A 22,077-nucleotide genomic window follows, 5' to 3' on the forward strand; every position below is an offset into this window, starting at 1 on the left:
TGATTTATAATGTTGTATTAGTTTCAGGTGTACAGCAAGTGAATCAGTTATACATATACATATATCCTTGACAAGCAGATTTTTTTCTCAAGTGTTTAAGTTCAGCATTACACATATATCTATGTAGAAGTCAAGTATCATAATTGTGTTTAGATCATATATATGCTTATTTATGTGCTATCTGATTGATCTATTAATAAATGAGAAAGTCACATTGAAATTTCCCACTCTGATGATGGATTTATCTATTTATAAATGTTACTCTATCATTTTATTTTATAATATACATGAAACCACTTTTTTAGTTGTACATATGTTTAAAATTTTATATCTTCCATTATGGTGAATGGAAACTTCAGCAATAAGAAACTTCTCTATTCCTAGTAAAGATTTTTAAATTTAAAGCCCATTTTGTCTAATATTAAAGTAGCTGTACTAGCATTTGTTTTTTCTTTAGAACTTGGTTATCTCTTTTTGCATCCTTTTAATTTCAACCTTTTAAATTTTTTTTTGGTTTAAGTGTGTTTCTTCCGTACAGATTAAAAAATAAACAAACCTGCCAATCTCTGTCTTTTACTTGGTGAGTTTATTCTTCTTCTATTTATTGAAATTCTTAATATAATATTTGGAATTATTTCTATTATCTTTATTTATTGTTCAATTGCCCTACCTTTTGTTTGTTTCTTATAATTACTGTTTTGTAAGAATTGATGTACATGTCTTTGCCCTCAGACACAAATTTTTGCGTGCTATTTATTTCCCCTTTTCTCAAATTCTAGACTATTAATATAATACAGAATTTTAATTATGTGTTATTATGTAAATACTTTTTTGGTATTTTAATTTTTTTGAGAAATACAAACAATTGTTCTCTCTATATTAGTAATATGTAATATATAGAGATTTCTCTTACATCATCTTCTTTGCTTCTCCTCTTTTAACATTTCCTCCAAAATGTTTCCAATGAAGTAACTATGTGTCAAATCTTCTGAAGTCTTTATCTAAGAGGTTTATCTACCCTGTTAACACACACACAAACACACAACACAAACATAAATAAATATATATATTCTCTCATTTGAACAGCAATTTGGCAAGATATAAAATTCTAGATTCAAAATTATTTGCATTTAGTGGAGAGGGATAAATTGGGAATTGGGATTAACAGATATACACTACTATATATAAAATAGATAGCCAACAAGGACCTATTATATAGCACAGGGAATTATATTCAGTGTCTTGTAATAACCTATAATGGAAAAGAATCTGAAAAAGAGAATATATATATATATATATATGTATGTCACATTGATGTATACCTGAAATATTGTAAATCAACTATACTTCAACAAAACAAACAAAATTATTTACCTTTAATTCTTTAAAAATATTCTTTTATTGATTTCTCAACTCCAGTGTTGCAGTTAAGAAGACTGAGGTCAATATGATCTTTCCCTTTGAATATGATGTTCTCTTTTTTTGTTTTTCTGGAGATTTTAGAATCTTCTATTTATCTTTTATTTTCTTAAATTTTCCTATAAAATGACTTTTCATGTCTCTTTTGACATTCTATAGAGTTTTCCAGTCAGATGTTTCCTTCCTTCCTTCCTGTTATTCTGGGGAATTTAATTCAATTATTCCTCCAAATATTTTCTTCTATTGGATGTTTTTTCCTTCTGTGATTCCTATTATTCAGACACTGGCACTTAAAATTTTTATCAGTTTTTTGCCTTTCCTCCTTTTTTCTGGAATAACTCTTTAACACGATGTTACCACCCGGTAATTTGTTCTTTTGCTGTATTCACTTTTTTTCTTTACCAGTGTATTTACTCATAGGTAGCCCAACTGCAAGATTAAGGGCATAGTCCTCCAGACTGCCAAGTCAGCCCAGGATTTCTGACACTAGCTGCAGGTTTATGTGTCCCCAGGGATACCCTCACTTCACACTACCTAGTTATAAATTCAAGGGTCACCATGGACTTCCCCAGATTCAATAATTTGCTAGAATGACTTACAAAACTCAGGAAAGTGTTGTAGTTATGATTATAGTTATATCATAGCAAAAATATAACAAATCAGAACTGGACAAAGGAAGAGATGCAGAAGGTGGAATCTGGGACTAGGAGGCTCCGAAATGTAAAACTTCTGTGTCCTTAGGGCTCATTACCCTTTTGACTTTGGTATGTGGCCATACGCAGAGTACTCCCAGCCTAGGAAGCTCAGCCCAGTGTAAGTGTCCAAAGTATTTATTGAGGCTTCATTACATAACCATTATTGATTGAGTTATTGCCCATACAATTGAACTCAATCTCCAGCCGCCGCACCCCCCACCCCCCAACAACCAACCGTCTAATTGCAAGGTTGGTCTTTCTGCTCTCGGCAGCCCCCACCCTGAGTCATCTTATTAGCATAAACTTTCAGTTTCAAGGGGACCATCAGGAATAACAAAGACACTTCCATCATTTGGGGAATTCCATGCATTTACAGGTTATTTCCCAAAGACCAAATATCTCTTTGGGTAAAGTTAATTTTTTGCTGTGCAGTGTTGGTTCATTTTGAAAATTGTCTTTCCATACCCAATATTTCTAACTAGATATCTTAAATTATTTTTTAAAATGTTTCATATCAATATTATAGATATTATATATATATATGTATATACATATATATATATATATATATTTTTTTTTTTTTTACGCAGGCCTCTCACTGTTGTGGCCTCTCCCGTTGCGGAGCACAGGCTCCAGACGCGCAGGCTCAGCGGCCATGGCTCACGGGCCCAGCTACTCTGCAGCATGCGGGATCCTCCCGGACCGGGGCACGGACCCACGTCCCCTGCATCGGTAGGTGGACTCTCAACCACTGCGCCACCAGGGAAGCCCCTATAGATATTATATTTACTATAAAATTTCTTGTTCTGTTATTTTTATTTTGTTTTATTTTCATTTCTCTAGAGGTGGATCAAAAAAGATCTTGTGGTGATTCATGTCAAAGAGTGTTCTTCCTATGTTTTCCCCTAAGAGTTTTATAGTGTCCAGGCTTACATTTAGGTCTTTAATCCATTTTGAGTTTATTTTCATTTATGGTGTTAGGGAATGTTCTAATTTCATTCTTTTACATGTAGCTGTCCAGTTTTCCCAGCATCACTTATTGAAGAGGCTGTCTTTTCTCCACTGTATATCCTTGCCTCCTTTGTCATAGATTAGCTGACCATAGGTGTGTGGGTCTGTTTTGTTTAATATCTCTGCCTGTGATGGTATCTATTATATAGTTCATTGTTTCTTTTGTTTTTTCAGCTTTATTGAGGTATAACTGGTATACAAAAAACTGCACATAATTAATTTATACAATTTGGTGGGTTTGGACAGATGAATACACTCACAGTACCACTACCACAATCAAGGGAATAAACCTATCCATCACCTCCAAAAGCTTCCTTGTATCCCCACCCCACCCCCTTTTTTGGTAAGAATACTTAATGTGAGATCTACAGTTAATGAATATTGGGATACAGAATGCCTTACTATTAATTGTAGGCACTGTGCTGTACAGCTGATCTCTGGAGCTTACATCACTGTTTTCTTCTGAAGTGGTTGTACTTCTTTGTTGTCAAGGTCCTTGTTAAGATAAAGGGATGAACATCAGAACCCTTTTTTGTAACAATCCAGGTGAGTTCAAAGGAGAAGAGAGAGAGCTTTCATGTGAAGAACTACAGAAAAGCACAGGTCATCACTCTTCCTCTGCACTGAACAGCTCTTCAGTGAGTATTTTATTCTCGGTTGCTTCTCCTCACCCCTATGTTGGGGAGGAGACTTTCCCCACTGAGGTTTGAGAAGGAAGGGGCAGGGGACTGAATACCTGGGCTACTTTCACTGCTCCTCTCTGAGAGCTTCTGTGCAGCCATGCTGAGTTTTAAGGAGTGGGCATTGATGGTCTCAAGGCAACAGCTGGACTCAAAGGGCTTTTCCTATTTTTTTTCTCCTTTTTTTTTGTTTTGTTTTACATAAAAAGGGGTTTATTTGCAGGGGAGCAGGACTCTAGTCAAACGAGCCAAATCCCATGTCGTCATCTGACTCCTTCCTCCTTCTTCTCCTCCTCTGCTGCTGCTGGGGCAGAACCCGCAGCAAGAGCTGCAGCTCCTGGGGCAGCAGAGACGACCACAGCCCCGCCAGCGGGCATGCTGACCAGCTTGTGGATACCCTGGGCAATGACGTCCTCAATGTTCTTGCCGTTCAGCTCACTGATGACCTTGTTGAGCCGGTCATCGTCCGCCTCGATACGCACGCTGTCCAGGATCTTCTGGATGTCCTTGGCGCTGGGGGAGGTATTGCCCCCAAGAGCGGCCAGCAGGTAGGAGGCAACGTAGCGCATCTTGGCGGCGGCAGAGGAGCCTCGCGCGTGCGACCTCGGCAGCGTCAGGGATGGAAAGGGGCTTTTCCTAATTTAGCCTTCCTGATCCCACTGGCTGGACCCCATCTCCTATCTACGCAATATTTCAAACAGCTCTCCCTCTCTCCAAGTGCTTGCCACAGTTGTCTCTTTTATTCCTCAGGTTTCTAAGTTTCAATAGTTCCCCCACGTACCATTGATCTTAGGAAAAGGAGCCAGCAGGCTGTGCTAATTCTGCTTCTTATTGTAAATCAGAATAAAATACTAGTTTTTTGACCCATATCACAAAGAAGAGACATTATAGTTTAAGTTAAAGTGCTCAAGAATCTATCCTAATAAGGAGTTAAACCAGATTTCAAACTTCACTCAAATTCAAAGTCTATGTTCTTTCTATTTCTCTGTCTCTAGGAGGGTTTAGACTAGACTGCGTTTACCTTTTTGTGGTTTTGTAGCAATTAAGCCTTTCTTTTTTTTTTTTAAACATCTTTATTGGAGTATAATTGCTTTACAATGGTATGTTAGTTTCAGCTTCACAACAAAATGAATCAGTTATATATATACATATGTTCCCATATCTCTTCCCGCTTGCGTCTCCCTCCCTCCCACGCTCCCTATCCCACCCCTCCAGGCGGTCACAAAGCACCGAGCTGATCTCCCTGTGCTATGCGGCCGCTTCCCACTAGCTATCTACCTTACGTTTGGTAGTGTATATATGTCCATGCCTCTTTATCGCTTTGTCACCTTTTACCCTTCCCCCTCCCCATAGCCTCAAGTCCATTCTCTAGTAAGTCTGTGTCTTTATTCCTGTTTCACCCCTAGATTTTTCATGACATTTTTTTTTCCCTTAAATTCCATATATATGTGTTAGCATACAGTATTTGTCTCTCTCTTTCTGACTTACTTCACTCTGTATGACACACTCTAGGTCCATCCACCTCACTACAAATAACTCAATTTCGTCTCTTTTTATGGCTGAGTAATATTCCATTGTATATATGTGCCACATCTTCTTTATCCATTCATCCGATGATGGACACTTAGGTTGTTTCCATCTCTGGGCTATTGTAAATAGAGCTGCAATGAACATTTTGGTACATGACTCTTTTTGAATTATGGTTTTCTCAGGGTATATGCCCAGTAGTGGGATTGCTGGGTCATATGGTAGTTCTATTTGTAGCTTTTTAAGGAACCTCCATACTGTTCTCCACAGTGGCTGTATCAATTTACATTCCCACCAACAGTGTAAGAGGGTTCCCTTTTCTCCACACCCTCTCCAGCATTTATTGTTTCTAGATTTTTTGATGATGGCCATTCTGACTGGTGTGAGATGATATCTCATTGTAGATTTGATTTGCATTTCTCTAATGATTAGTGATGTTGAGCATTCAAAAGACCCCGAATAGCCAAAGCAATCTTGAGAACGAAAAATGGAGCTGGAGGAATCAGGCTTCCTGACTTCAGACTATACTACAAAGCTACAGTAATCAAGACAGTATGGTACTGGCACAAAAACAGAAAGATAGATCAATGGAACAGGATAGAAAGCCCAGAGATAAACCCACGCACATACGGTCACCTTATCTTTGACAAAGGAGGCAGAAATGTACCGTGGAGAAAGGATAGCCTATTCAATAAGTGGTGCTGGGAAAACTGGACAGCTACATGTAAAAGTATGAGATTAGATCACTCCCTAACACCATACACAAAAATAAGCTCAAAATGGATTAAAGACCTAAATGTAAGGCCAGAAACTATCAAACTCTTAGAGGAAAACATAGACAGAACACTCTATGACATAAATCACAGCAAGGTCCTTTTTGACCCACTTCCTAGAGAAATGGAAATAAAAACAAAAGTAAACAAATGGGACCTAATGAAACTTAAAAGCTTTTGCGCAGCAAAGGAAACCATAAAGAAGACCAAAAGACAACCCTCAGAATGGGAGAAAATATTTGCAAATGAAACAACTGACAAAGGATTAATCTCCAAAATTTATAAGCAGCTCATGCAGCTTAATAACAAAAAAACAAACAACCCAATCCAAAAATGGGCAGAAGACCTAAATAGACATTTCTCCAAAGAAGATATACAGACTGCCAACAAACACATGAAAGAAAGCCTTTCTTTTTAAACCTACTCTCATTGCTACCTGAGGAAAAAGCAGTTGGTATGGGTTATGAAATGTCTGCAGAGTGGAGAACTCTCTACAACTTTGCAAAAGAACAATTTTAATAATAAACAGCAGCATTGACCCCTCTGTGTTTTTCCACAGAGCAATTTCATTGCTGGTTTGTTTGACCTTGAAACCTTGTGCCACCGCTTTGCACAATTAGCAGACTCTAAATGTATATTCAGGTCACATCTGTGCTGAATTGTTTTATTTATGTGGATTGATTGTGGATTACGACACAGCATCCCTACTTATTCAGGATAAGTGGAGTGAGGAGTTTTAAGGACAAACAGTGAACCAGCTGCAGAAAGGTCAAGAAGACAGAAGAGTGTAATATTGCAACTTGATAATGTAAACTTGAAGAAGGGATTTTTATTAAACCATAAAAAACATCTGTACCATCTTAAGACTGAAAGTTCAGGCTTATTAAGCACTGACTGCGTAATGAATTTTGCATACAGTCATCATAAAACTCTCTTCCACCTGCCATGGTTTCTGAGGAGAAGCATTATTCCTAACCTGGGAAGTATTTCAAACTTTTTCTTAAATATCTTCTAATGGCCAGTAAGAGGTAGTGAATATCTTCAGAGAAATAGCCTGAAGTAGCTATAGAAAATTCAACACACATTTTTGTAATATTCATACTTTTACTTTAAAAATATATGCATTTTTGGGCTCCCGTGGTGGCGCAGTGGTTGAGAGTCCGCCTGCCAATGCAGGGGACGTGGGTTTGTGCCCCGGTCCGGGAGGATCCCACATGCCGTGGAGCAGCTGGACCTGTGAGACAATGGTCGCTGAGCCTTCATGTCCGGAGCCTGTGCTCCGCAACGGGAGAGGCCACAGCAGTGAGAGGCCCGCATACTGCAAAAAAAAAAAAAAAAATATATATATATATATATATATGCATTTTTGTACTGTCCTCCATACAATAGCCATGTTTGTTTTAATAAGTGAAAATATAACATTGCCTCAATCCTGTGGTTTACTGAATTAGTAAACCTCTGTTCTACTGAATTAGAATTTTAGAGATATGGACTCTGGCATATTTTTGCTAGATCTGTGCAGATGTTTCTGATGAGTGGTCAAATTGAGAGCGATTGATCTAGGGAGATGGGTCTTAGCTGTCATGTGGCTTTGTACTCTCTTTGACATAGGAATGAGCAGTTCTTCTTGAGAAGGAGGAACTGAACTCTGAAGATTGGATTCTATCCTCCAAATCTAGGGAGTCATTAAAGGTGTGGGGCTACAAGGACCAAAAAGAAAAGTATGGTTAAAATTTCTGATGGGATTCTTATCAGCTGAAGAGTGTCAGATATCACAGTGCTGTGAGCAGACCGCAAAAACCCTGGCTAAGTCATTGATGATGCAAGTTGTATCTTTGGCTAATACACCACTAAGTTTTAAAGAAAATGGGTCACTTTTCAAAATTGCTTACTCCAAAAGGTTTATGAAAGTGGCTTGGTCTGTTGCTTATTCAGGTATATAAACAACAACAAAAATAATCCTCTTTGGCTCCGCGTTCAGGTCCTCTGAAGTTTTGGTTAGCTCACTACCTCAGTCAACCGCAGGACCTACTTCATCTGGGCTTTTGCCTATGGCCAACAGGGGGAAGGAAAAGGGATAAGAGCAGAAATACCCACTAGAAAGTAACCTTTTCTAGGAGTATTCTCTGTAGCCAAAATTGTTGGTTTCCTTTGACTATTTATTCCCCAATTCTTTTTATTTTCCCAAATAGAACCATGATTTAAGTTCAGGTATCCACATGACTCTGGGTCAATTCTGATTAAAACTTGGTGGTTTTAGTCTCTTACTCTGTGATTTGTTTAGGATGGGCTTGTAATCCAGTTCTGGCCAGTAACCAAAAGGAGAGGTCTCCTTAAGAGTTTCTGCTCTTGAGCAGGAGATTCCAGAGAACATTGTGCTTTCTCTCCTTTGGCTATTGTCTTGGGTGTATGTAATGTTTTGGGCCTCTCCTGTTGCGGAGCACAGGCTCCGGACACGGAGGCTCAGCGGCCATGGCTCACAGGCCCAGCCGCTCTGCGGCATGTGGGATCTTCCCAGACCGGGGCACGAACCCGTGTCCCCTGCATCAACAGGCGGACTCTCAACCACTGCGCCACCAGGGAAGGCCCTGTATGTAATGTTTTGAATTCCAGCAACCACCTTGCTCTGTGAGTATTGAGCCTGGAGGCGAAACTGAACTGTTGAAGAAGGTAGAATGAAGAGACAGAAAGAAACACATTTTGTTTCTTGATGTCCTTGATGATGCTGCTGAGTCTCTAAATCAATAAAATCTAGAGCCTTTCCTTCACACACACACACACACCCACACCCACACACACACACACACACACACAATGCTTTAGAGACCTTTAGGTTCACAGAAAAATGGAGCAGAAAGTACAGAGATTTCCCACCTGGCCCCTCTTCCCTCTCGCAACAGCTTTCTCCACTATCAACACTCCACACTAGAGTGGTACATTTATTACAGCCCATGACCCTATGTTGACACATTACTATCACCTAAAGTCTAAACTTTATATTAGGGTTTACTCTTGATGTTGTACATTCTATGGGTTTTAACAAATGTATTATGATCTATATCCACCATTACAGTGTCATACAAAGTATTTTCACTGCCCTAAAAATTCTTTGTGTTCCACCTATTCATTCCACTCTCCTCCCTAAACCCTGGCAACACTGACCTTTTCACTGTCTCCATAATTTTTCTTTCTCCAGAATGTCATATAGTTGGAATCATACAGGATGTAGCCTTTTTAGATTGGCTTCTTTCATTTGGCAATATGCATTTAAGGTTCTTCCATGTATTTTCATGGCTCGAATAGCTTATTTCTTTCTGCACTCCTTTATGTGTGATATAATAAACACTCTCCTTTTTAGGACATCTTGAGTTGAAGCTATCTGTAACTTGGAAACCTAAAACAAAATAATCCATATGGTATCTAAGCTTCTATGTGGTGAGAATAGAAGTCAGGGACCTGAGCTTCCATCCTAGGTTGGATACTAATGATCTGTGTGATTTAGGGCATGTCATTTTCTTTCTGGAGCAAAAACTGCATACTTTCCATGGTGGATACTAAGACTGGCTCCCCCAAGCCCATTCTGCTTCAGATGATGGGTGTAACCTATCAGTGTGTGGCGTCCTTCTGGCAGGTGTTATTGGTCTAATGTGAACACCTCTTAATTTGGTCCAGGCAGGTGGAAGAGAGAGGGTATTATGTTCAATAAAGAAAATCTTCCTGCTGTATTTCCATTTGTCACTGGTGAGCATCTTGTGACTCTGAGGAGAGTCAGCTACATGATAGAGTCAATAGTAAGGAGAGAAGATGAGAGTTTGGAAAGAACCCAGATTATTGGGTCACTGATCAGGCCCTGTGTGGACTTTACTCCATTTCTGGAACTTCAGTAAATAAACATTATACATTTATTTATCATTAAAGTCACTTGGACTCTAAATTTTGTCCTTTTAAACTCACATTATCCTAATGGATACCAATAATTCTTCTCCAGATCAAATGAGAGATTATAAGTAATGTGCTTTGAAATATTAAGATACCATACACATTCAAGGGAGTATTATTTGTCCATTATAATAGCATGTACTTTTCATGGACCATTGGGAAGGTGAGTAGAAAAGTATGTATTTAATATCTTCCAGGTAAAGAGACCTCTGCCTAGATTTTTAATTTTATCTTCACAAAAATCCAATGTGATATTAATTCTATTTCATAGATGAGGAAACTGGGTGTTATGGACTGAATGTTTGTGCCCCCTCAAAAATTCATATGCTGGAATCCTAACCCCCAAAAGTGATGGTATTTGGAGGTGGAGACTTTTCAGGCTAATTAGTTGTTGAGGATTAAGTCCTCATAGTGGGATTTAGTGATCTTATCATCAAAGAGACCACAGAAACCTCTCTTGCTCCTTCCAGCATGTGAGGACAAAGCGAGAAGACAGACATCTGTGAACCAGGAATTGGGTCTCCATCAGACACTGAATCTGCCAGCCCCTTGATCTTTGACTTTCCAAACTTCAGAACTGTGAGAAATAAATGTTTGTTGTTGAAGCCACCCACTCTGTGGTATTTTTGTTATAGTGGCCTGAATGGACTAAGATATTGAGGCTCACAGAAGTTAAATAAAGGGCCCAAAATTATGTGATTGATATATATCAACTTTTGGAGCCTAGATTTGGCTGTTTTCAAAGTCTGTGTTCTTTCTACTACCATAAGCTGCTTTCAGTTCCCTTTGTTCTGGGAACAAAGTCATAAAAAATGGCAGTTGAGCTAAGTCCTGAGGGGAGGTAAGATTTATGCAAAAGGGTTAACGGCATGAGTAATGACACAGAGTTGTGAGAAATCCTGTGGGGCTCAGGAAGTGGAAAAAATGTGGGAGCACGTGGTGCTTGGGGAGTGGAGTGGGGAGGGCAAGCTTCAAGAGTCAGAGAAGAAAATGTAGACCAAGATGGACTGGAGAAGCTGCCATGGAGACAATAAGAGTTGGGGGGTAGGTGCAATGAAAGCTTCTAAACTGGAAACTTGTAGGGATGGTATCAGGATGCTCAGATATTTGTTTTAAAAAGGTAAATCCGACAGCAGTATATGAAATAGTTTGTAGGGGGCAGAATGGAAGGAAGCCAGGATTCTCTTTTCTCACATGTTTCATGTTCTTTTCTCCCTTTCAAATATGTACCACATTCTATCCCAGACTTCACCTCCCTTTCTTCTTTCCTGCTACACTTCCCATTATCACCTCTAAACCTTGTATCATCTCCTCTATTTATTTTTAATACTTTTTATTCTTTAACAATTGAGGTAAAATTCAAATACTATAAAATTCACCATTTTAAAATGAACAATTCACTGGCATTTTACATTCATAATATTGTGCTATCTAATTCCAAAACATTTTCATCATCCCAAAAAGGAACCCCATATTCATTAAGCAGTTACTTCCCAATGCTCTCCTCTCCCCTGAACCTCCTCAGAACAAAACCATTAGTTTGGTTTTTGTCTGTATGAATTTACCTATCCTGAATGTTTCATATAAATGGACTCATATAATATGTAAACTTTTATGTTTCTGGCTTCTTTCTCTTAGCAAAATATTTCTTGAGATTCATCATATTATAGTATGTATCAATAATGTATTGCTTTTTTTTATTTGAGTAATGTTCCATTGTATGTATATAACATGCTTATCCATTCATCTGTTGATGGAAATTTGTGTTATTCCAATTTTTTGGCTACTATTAAGAAGTGCTGCTATGAATATATATGTACATGCATTTGTGTATCTGTTTTCAATTCTTTAGGAGTGGAATTGCTCAGTCTATGTTTATCTTTTTAAGGAATCAACAAATTGTTATCCATAGTGGCTGAGCCATTTTCCATTCCCACCAGCAATGTATGAGGGTTCTAATTTCTCCACATTCTAAACAACACATTTTTTTCCTTTTTTTTTTTTTTCTGTCTCTTTTTAAAAATAGCCATCCTAGTGGGCATAAGAAGTATCATCGCTTTGTGGTTTTGATTTGCTTTTTCCTAATGGCTAATGATGTTGAACATCTTTTCATGTACTTGTTGGCCATTTGTATATGTTGTTTGGAGACATGTCTATTCAAGTTCTTTGTCCGTTTAAAGAATTGGGTAGTTTGTTTTTGGTTGTTGAGTTATAAGAGTTCTTTATGTATTCTGGATACTAGACTCTTCTAGGTATATGATTCACAAATATTTTCTCTCATTCTGTAGGTTGCCTTTTCATTTTCTTGATAACTTTCATTAAAAACAAAAGTTTTTAATTTTGATGAAGCCTAATTTATTTCTTACTTCTTTTGCTGCTTGTGCTTTTGGTGTCTTATCTAAGATGCCATTGCCAAGTCCTACGTCATGAAAATTTACCCCTAGGTTTTCTTCTAAAAGTTTGATAGTTTTAACTTTTGTATTTAGATCTTTGATCCATCTTGAGTTGATTTTTGTACATGGCTTGAGGTACTGTTTCAACTTCATTATTTTGCATGTGAATTTCCAGCTGTCCCAGTAGCATCTGTTGAAGAAATTATTACCTCCTCATTGAATGTTCTTGGTTCACCCTTGTTGAAAACCAATTGGCCATAGATAAATAAGTTTATTTCTGAAATCTCACTTCTACTCTATTGGTCTATATGTCTATCCTTTTTCCAGTACCACACTATTTTGATTACAGTAGCTTTCTAATAAGTTTCGAAGTAGAGAAGTGTGAGTCCTCCAACTTTGTTCTTCTTTTTCAATATTGTTTTTATTTATTTATGTCCCCTTGTAATTCCATATGAATTTGAGGATAAGATTTTCCAGTTCTGCATAAAAGAACATTGGAATTTTTATAGGGATTGCCTTGAATCTGTAGATCACCTTGAGCAGTATTGCCAATGTAACAATATTAAGCCTTCTAATTCATGAATCTGGGATGCCTTTCCATTTATTTATATATTCTTTAATTTCTTTCAGTAACGTTTAGGACTTTTCAGTGTAAAAGCCTTTGAAACTCCTTGGTTAAATATATTCATATTTTATTCTCTTTGATGCTAATGTAAATGGAATAGTTTTCTTAGTTTCATTTTGGGTTGTTCATTGCTAATGTACCAAACCAATTTTGGTGTGTTGACCTAGTATGCACCAACTTTGCTGAATTCTTTTATTAACTCTAATGGTTTTTTTGTTTTTGTTTTTTAGATTCTTTGGAATTTTCCTAATATAAGATGTCATTTGCTAATAGAAATAGTTTTACTTATTCCTTTCAATTTGGATGTATTTTATTTCTTTTTCTTACCTAATTGTTCTGGCTTGAACTTTCTACACAACATTAAATAGTAATTATGTCAGCAGACAATCTTATTTTTTTCCTCATCTTGGGGGAAATGCTTTCAATTTTTCATGACTGAGTATGATGTTAACTGTAGTTTTTTCTTAAATGCCCTTTATTATGTTTAGAAAATTCCTTCCTATTCCTAGTTTTCTGAGTATTTTTATCATGAAAGTGTGTTATTAGATTTTGTTAAAAGTTTTTCTGTGTCAATTGAGATTATTATGTGTCTTTTCCCTTTGTTTTATTAATGTGGGATATTACATTTATTGATTTTTTTTTATGTTATACACATATTCCTGGGATAAAGCCCACTTAGTCATGGTGTGTAACTTTATAAACATGTTGCTGGATTCAGTTTGCTGATAATTTCTTCAGGATTTTTGCATCTATATTCATTAATAAAATTGGTTTTTAATTCTCTTTTCTTGTAGTGTCTTTGTCTGGCTTTAGTATCAGGATAATTCTGGCCCCACAGAATAAGTTAAAAACTGTTTCCCCCTTCTATCATTTGTAGTGCTTTTGTAATCTTTTGCATCAAATTTTCATTTAGCCCCAAAGCAGGTTAAAGCAGACAATTCTTTGCAAACAAGGTTTGTTCTTCCCTTTCCAGAATCAGGGCCCCAAATCCTTCTCTGGGCATGTGGACTGATATCTTCAGGACGACCACTGAGCCAGGGGCTATGTAGGGGTGGCAGGTGGAGCAAGTGTAAATAAAAAATACCAGTTTCAAATTGCCTTTTTCTTGATTCAGTATTTACTTAGTTGCTGTAAACCTTTGAATGTTTTCTAGAGTTATGACAAGTTTGCTTCTGGCAGTTTTTGCTTGATTTTAAAATATGTCTATGGAGGGATGTGTCCTTGGAGCTGCCTACCACACCAGTTTTGCTGACTTCAATCTTTCCTCCATTTATTTTTATGAGCTCCCTTTAATCATGGCTCCCAATTCCCCTTCCATCCCAGCCTTCAAAAAATCCTTGAAGTTACCAGAAGCTATTATTTTATTTTTCTTTGTTTTATTTATTTTAGTATTTTTGTTGCTTTGTATTATGGTTGTGTGTGTTTGTATGTGAAAGTTGAGGAAATTTGGGTGATGGCAAATTTGAAGATCCAGTTGGCAGAAAAGAAATTTTAAATTAGCCGTAATTAGGTGTCTCTAAATACTCTAAATATACACTTCTTCCTACATTGAAAACCATTTAATGGAAGGGACATAGTTCTCTTCTCATGAAGTATTTAAGTATTTTAAACCATTATCGGTCAGGAACTGATCTATCTAATAAAAGGGGTAACCAAATGTTTATTGAAGCTTGACACTGTCAAGCTCATTGTGTTCTGATTTATAGGGAGTTAAAAAAATAATCATTTTGAGGGAATTAAGACCACAAATATAAATCTTGTGAGTAATTAGGCAGTGGTGTATTTATCAGTACGGAATGGATTTTAATTTTTAATCAGGGCTTTTGTTCCAAGTGACAAAATAATGGCTTGTTTTTGGTCTTCCACTGAAACAGACCTCCCAGAGTGGGATTTGGTGCATCAGTGAACCCCTCTGTGTTTCATTTGCCATCAAGTGTGATGCACTATCTAATCCCCTCAGTGAGAAGTCCCAAGGAAATACTGTGCTGCTTTCAAATTGGGTATGATTTTCCCACACACGAATCACAAGGTAAATGAAAATGGTCTGATTGAGCAATGTATCCCCATTTGCAGGGAAATGAAAGAGAAATATCATTACAAAGGTATTGAAATTATTACATGAACAGCCAGAATGCTTTTTATGAGCCCAGAATGAAGATTAAATCTCCAGAGAAACCTCAAATTTGAAGAACTCCAATTGGGATAGTTGTTATGCTGTCCATGGCAGAAATCTTCCCGTTTATCTCCACCCCAATCATAAACAATATGTACATAATTTAGATGCAAAAGATAACAGGATTTCAGAAACATATCTCTGTATATATAGCAATCATTTCCTAAAGAAATACTATTTGTTAAAATTAGTATATATGGAGGTGTCTTTGGGGCATTTGATAAAACACCAGAAGGAGCTCCAGAATTTAATCAGAAAACCCAAATCCAAATCCTGACTCATCAAGTTTAGTATGTGACTTGAGCAAGAGGTTTTGGCTGTCTGTGCTTTAGTTTCCTCTTTGGTAAAATGGGAATCATTCTTGCTGACCAATAATTTCACTGGATTGCCATGAAGGTTTGATGATACATCAGAAGAGAAAGAAGCAGCAAAATGTTGGGCAAACTATTTAAATTCTTTGCCGCTTACTTACTGTGACCCTTGGTAAGTTATCTCATCATTAAAGAGCCTCAGTTGACTTCTGTGCAGCATGGAGATAGCAATGCTCATCTCACAGGGTTCTTGTGAGGATTTCTCACAATCCAGGTAATAGTTTTTGGACATTTTAGGAGTGCAATCATGTTTGTTAAATGGATAAATATAGTAAGAACTTTATGTTCTAAAGAACTTTGCTAATGAAAGTACAACAGAACCCATTTCAACTTGATTTGGGAAACTGGGAGAAGTTTTGCTCATAAAAACTTAGAAGTAATATCTGACCCATGAATAGGTTTTAAGCTCATGAAAGATTTTGCCTGTAATGGTCTGGATAATAAATATTTTAGGTTGCTGGATATTATACTTATCCATCACATCTACTCAACTCTGCCACTGTGGCACAAAAACTTTATTTATGGCAAAAGCCCCCAGGAAGGGCTTCCCTGGTGGTGCAGTGGTTAGGAATCCGCCTGCCAGTTCAGGGGAAGCGGGTTCGAGCCCTGGTCCGGGAAGATCCCACATGCTGCGAAGCAACTAAGCCCTTGCACCACAACTACTGAGCCTGTGCTCTAGGGCCCGTGTGCCACAACTGCTGAGCCCACGTGCTACAACTACTGAAGCCTCTGTGCCTAGAGCCGGTGCTCCACAACAAGAGAAGCCACCGCAATGAGAAGTCCGTGCACTGCAACGAAGACTAGCTCCCACTTGCCACAACTAGAGGAAGCCTGCGGGCAGCAACAAAGATCCATCACAGCCAAAAAAAAAAAAAAAAAAGCCCCCAGGAAGAAAGGAGCCAGAGAACCCACGATAACATTCCTTTTCTTGGTTGGGAGTCATTTCCAGGTAGAGGAAGGGCATTGCCATGTCAGGTGACCCAGATCCAGGCCATCCATTTCTCTCCCCTCAGATTTCCTCCTTTGTTAGAAAACAACTGCTGTAGTGAAGGTGCTTTGTAGAGTATAAAGCGCTGTGCCAGTGGTAATCTTTAGTGGAAGATGATGAATGAACTTGAGTTAAGGTATCAATTAGAAGGGACTAGATCGCTGCACTCCTGGATATGTGGAGGGTGTCAAAAGGAGGCGATCTGCTGACCACCAGCTGTTGGACCAGCTCCACAGGGCTTGCTCACACTGGTCAGTCTGCATCTAAAGTCCACTCTCCTGGGGCTTCCCTGGTGGCACAGTGATTGAGAGTCCGCCTGCCGATGCAGGGGACGCGGGTTCATGCCCAGGTCCGAGAAGATCCCACATGCCACGGAGCGGCTGGGCCCGTGAGCCATGGCCGCTGAGCCTGTGTGTCCAGAGCCTGTGCTCCTCAACGGGAGAGGCCGCAACAGTGAGAAGCCCGTGTACTGCCAAAAAAAAAAAAAAAAAAAAAAAAAAAAAAACCCACCACCGCAACAACAGCAAAACAAAGTCCACTCTCCTGCCACCTTGTCATGGTTCATAGTGTAATGGAGATTGCCACTCCATCTGGCACTTGCCACTAACAGCTGTATGACACCAGGACATTCAACTTCCCATTTTGGGCTTCAATCTCCAAATCTGTAAAAGGAATGGGCTGGACTACATGATCACTAGGACCCTGACATGCCTTCCCATTGTACCTATCCCATGGGCTGTGACTGAATGCACTGGAACTTTACCGCCTTTGCAGAGCAGCTGATAGGCCTAAGCTCTTTCAGACACTTGGAGGATAATCCACCTTTGAATGAGACCCCCTACCAGCTAATTTTGTACTGAATTTCACCGTGTAGTGGATAATATCAGTAACATTTTCCTTTTATAGAGCCTAGAACACAAGCTCCTACTCTACCCATTGTTCCTTTTTACCACACCATCCCCCATAACACATACAAACTTAGCCCTGTTTTATTAGGATTTTCAGAACACATTTCTACTTAACCAGATCCTTAAATGGAGTTGAGGAGGCAATGCAGTGTAGTGGTTACTGCCACAGCTCTGATGTCAGGGAGACATGAGTCCTAGTCCGAGCTTTGCCGTTTGCTATCTGTGTGGCCCTACCCTGCCTTGCTTTCACACCTGTAAAATAAGCACGATACCTACTTCATGGAGAAATTTCAGTGATTACGTGTGACAATGGCAATGAAATTTTAAGCATATTAGCTGGAACACAGTAAGTCGCCCAAAATAATTATCTTTATTATTTTATCCTTTGGTTCTCCAGAGAAAATTGTCTTTTCATAACATCAAGAAGACAGATTTGAAAGGTGTTACTCTTTTCCTTGTATTTTAGCTCTCATAACTGGCTGCTCTACTGCTGGACTACCCTCCAAAGGAATGCTCCATCTCCCTGAGCTTGGTGGTAAACAATTGTCACAAACATGGCAAACACAAACCCCATACCATGTAATAGTACCACTCATGTCTTCATTAGCTGCCAATGTGTTCGTTAAGCTAAGAAAAGCCATGAGGCAGAAAGTGATATATTTTTTTAAATTTAGCAAATCGAATGCTAATTGAATAGGACTTACAGATTTATTTTTAATAGTATTGTGCTGTGATGCAGGGTTTCACTGGTTGTGGACACAAGATGAGGTGTCAAGGCAAAGACATCTTTAAAAAAAGCCTGACAAATGAGGCAAGAGGTTCCAGCAAGTTCAGAGCAGGTATGCCAGGTAGGGGACTTACAAAGTGAGAGGTTCATAGGAAGCAGTAAGTCTAAAGCAGAAGCTGGCAGACTTCATAATAAGCTGGATGGTAAATATTGATATTTTAGGTTTGGGGGCATTAAATATCTCTGTCAGCCCTACTCAACTCTGTCATGGTGGCAAAAAAGCAGGTATAGAAAACTGTAAGTGAATGGGCAAAGCTGTGTTCCAATAAAATTTTATAGGCACTGAAATTTGAATTTTATTTATCCTTCTTTTGTTTATGTTTTGTTTTAGGCATTTAAAAATATCAAAATCACTCTGAACTCACTTGTGGTATAAAAACAGGTGGTGGCTGGTGGTAGTTCACTGACCCCTTAGTCTAGAATTATGTACATGGAATTGCAAACTACAGAGGACTGAACAAGATGGGACATCAAAAGTACAAATATACAGCTGTTGGATGGGCCCAAGGTCCTTGGGTATCACTTCGGCAGGCTCTTGCCTCAGTCAGAAATGTGGCTGCAATTGACTTGAAGGTTCCAGCTAATCCTTAGCTGTGGCCCGAGGCCATCAGGACTTGTAGAGGGACACAGAAGAAAATGAAGACTGCTGACAGACAGGCTCTGGCTCTGGCAGGTTCTGACCTACTTTTTCCTATTATTTCTAAAATGTTTTCTTTCAAAGTTACCATGTCTCCCTCTTCTGCTGGTTTTGACTCATCTCTTTTTAAAAAGACTTTCCACTGTCTTCCTGGTGTCCTTCTGAACAAATGCCCTAAGGCTTTCCTAAAGCCCAATTTGCTCGAAGGGAGATTTTGTGTAAGGTGGGTGATCCTTAGATTTCACACAAGGAGGTTTACTTACCCAAGAGCTAAAAGGAATTGCTGACAAGCCAGTCTCACCCAGAGTGACTTACAGAGCAGACTCTGGTACACACACATACTCACTGTTCTTAAATGTCCTCTGTTAATTAATCCTGCTCTGAAAATCTGCACTTCTTTCCCTTATTTGCATAAAACACCTGAAACTGTGCATCCCTGAAGACAATGACAAGCCTGGATAAATTCAAGCTCTACCACAAGCTAGCTAAATGACCTTGGACACATTACTTGAATTTTGTCTAATATGCATTTTTGGAATACATTTGATAATATCTCCTGGTCTAATTATGTAAGCACGTTCCAGTTTGTAAAGTGCATGAAAATAAAGGTATTAGGTGGGTTTAATAATTTGTATAGTCTGGTGGGTATGTGTTTTCAATCATTGGGAAACACATTTTAAATATTTCATAAGTCTTTTCAATACATTCACAAATGCACACACAGACCCTGCAAGTAGATGGCATGGTGTATATATGTGACTTTTGATCTTAAGAGTTTATTTTTGAGTGGGAATGGTGTAGTACAGCAAAACGAGCACTGGCTTTAGAGACAAGGAAATAAGACTTGCATTAAAGGCCTGACTCCATCCTTAATTAGCTGTAGTGGTAGGAAAGTTGCTTAACATCTCTGAATCTTTATTTCTTCATTAAAAAAAAATGGAGATATTACCCCTTGTCCTCACCACAGGATTATTTTAAGAATCAACAGAAATAATGAAAAGTGAAAAAAAATAAAGTGCTATGCAAGTCTAAGTCCTGCCTCATTAGCATCACTTTCTCCCCTGTGGCAATCTGAAAGTCTGCTTGAAAATCCTAGGGTTCACAGTTTGGAAAGCACCAGCAGAAAGCAACAGCTAGAACAGCAGACTTTCAGAAAAGGGTAATGATTCATCAACAGGTGAAACATATTTACTGAATTTTTCAATATATGACCAGAAGACTAACTTCAAAGTATACTTTATGAAAAATCAAAAGATACTCTCAAGGTTCAACAATTGAATTTTCACTTAATCTTGAAACAAGATTCTTCCCACACAATCCACGAATGGATACCTACTGGTTTTCCTTGCCTCTGTTTAATGAAACAAAATGTTGAGTCACTTGAGCATCAGGAGTTTGCTGCTCCCCTTTGATGTGGAGAAATCAGAAACAGCATCTCTGCCAGAGTCATAGAGGGAAGAAAATTCCTTCCCAGCTTCTAAAGAAGGTCAGACAACTGGCCAGTTTTGTCAGAGCAGTCAAGCGGTTAGTTGAACTAATTCCTTCCCTGAAATGGTTTTCTCTGACTGAATATACCAGGCATTTGAGTCCGGAGGGCTGATTTCATATTGCTTTGTATACCCATCTAGCACCCAAAGCTATAGGCAGCATAGCTTAAAACAAAACAAAACAAAAACAATCAGAAAGGTGACCCAAGTTAAGGAGGCCAATTCCTTATATGTGGACTTCCTCTCTTGCTTTCCTATCACGGGTCCCTCACAGAACCAAAAGACTCTCTGATTTTGAATATAAGATCCCCAAAGAAGACTGTACCAAGCTGTTAAAGAAAGAAGAAAGATTTCTTTCTATATCACATCAATGGAAGGCCTCTTTTTTAGCCTCTGCTTACTCACCATAAGAAATCAAATTGAGATAAGGGAAACAAAAATACCAAATGATAATGGGAAAAGAAGGATTATTTTTCTATTGGTGAGGTTTACTGAATAAAGCTGCATAAAAAAGTATTCTTTCAAGGATACCTATCTGGCAAGATTTCATTGAAACTGACAGTAGGCATAAGGCAATGCACGGTGCCAGCTACCTTGGGGAAATAGAAGTTGTGCAGACAATGAAGTTTAAAAAGAAGACATGCAGGTGAAATAGCTTGAGAGTCACAAGAAAGCACTGCCAGAACATGTGCAAGCTTATCTTTGGGCCTACAGTCCGTGTCTTCAATTCCTGATTGCATGCCAGTTGGTGACAGTTGGATACATTCCTATCTCCGGTCCAGTTCTGTTCTCTGCATTCCAGATCAATAAATCCAATTACCCATTTTATATCTCCATGAAAGTCTCAAAGTCATATCTAAGTCAACATGTTCAAAACATAATCTTCCACCTAAAGCTGGTCTTATTTTAGTGCTCCCTTTCTCAGTAATTGACACCATCACCTGTCAAGGAACAAGCCAGAAACTGAGGAATGGTTTTTGAAACTTTATTACTCTTCACACTTCACAACTATTTCATCACTTTATTTTTTTAGACTTTATGTTTTTAGAGCCATTTTAGATTCACAGTAAAATTAGGAGGACAGTAGAGATATTTCCTTGATTCCACACATGCATAACCTCCCCCATTATCAACATCCACCACCAGAATAGTACATTTGTTACAATTGATGAACCTACATGGACATATCATCATCACCCAAAGTCCATAGTTTACATTAGAGTTCATGCTTGGGGTTACACATTCTATTATTTTACTACCCAAAAGTTTCTCTGTGGTTCATCTATTCAACTTTATTGCCCCCCGCCCCCTCCCCTGCCCAACCAAAGCAATCACTTATCTTTTTATTGTCTCTATAGTTTTGTCTTTTCCAGAATATTATATAGTTGGAATTATACAGTGTGTAGCCTTCTCAGATTGGTTTCTTTAACTTAGCAATAGGCATTTAAGGTTGCTCCATGTCTTTTTACGGCTTTATAGCTCATTTTTTTCTAACACTGAATAATAGTTCTTTGCTTGGATATACCACAGTTTATCCATTCACTTACGGAAAGACATTTTGGTTGCATCCAAGTGTTGACAATTATGAATAAAACCGGTATAAGCATCCTTGTTCAGGTATTTGTGTGTACTTATTTTCAAATCCTTTGGGTAAATATCAAGGA

The 22,077-nt window shown here is 38.3% G+C and overlaps 1 pseudogene; it reads right to left on the bottom strand.

Moving 5' to 3' along the window:
- Positions 1-4,068: 4,068 nt before the first annotated feature.
- Positions 4,069-4,402, bottom strand: LOC115842552 (large ribosomal subunit protein P2 pseudogene; annotated as a pseudogene).
- Positions 4,403-22,077: the final 17,675 nt, after the last annotated feature.

Source organism: Globicephala melas, chromosome 12 (genome assembly GCF_963455315.2).
Source record: "Globicephala melas chromosome 12, mGloMel1.2, whole genome shotgun sequence".
NCBI lineage: Eukaryota > Metazoa > Chordata > Mammalia > Artiodactyla > Delphinidae > Globicephala > Globicephala melas.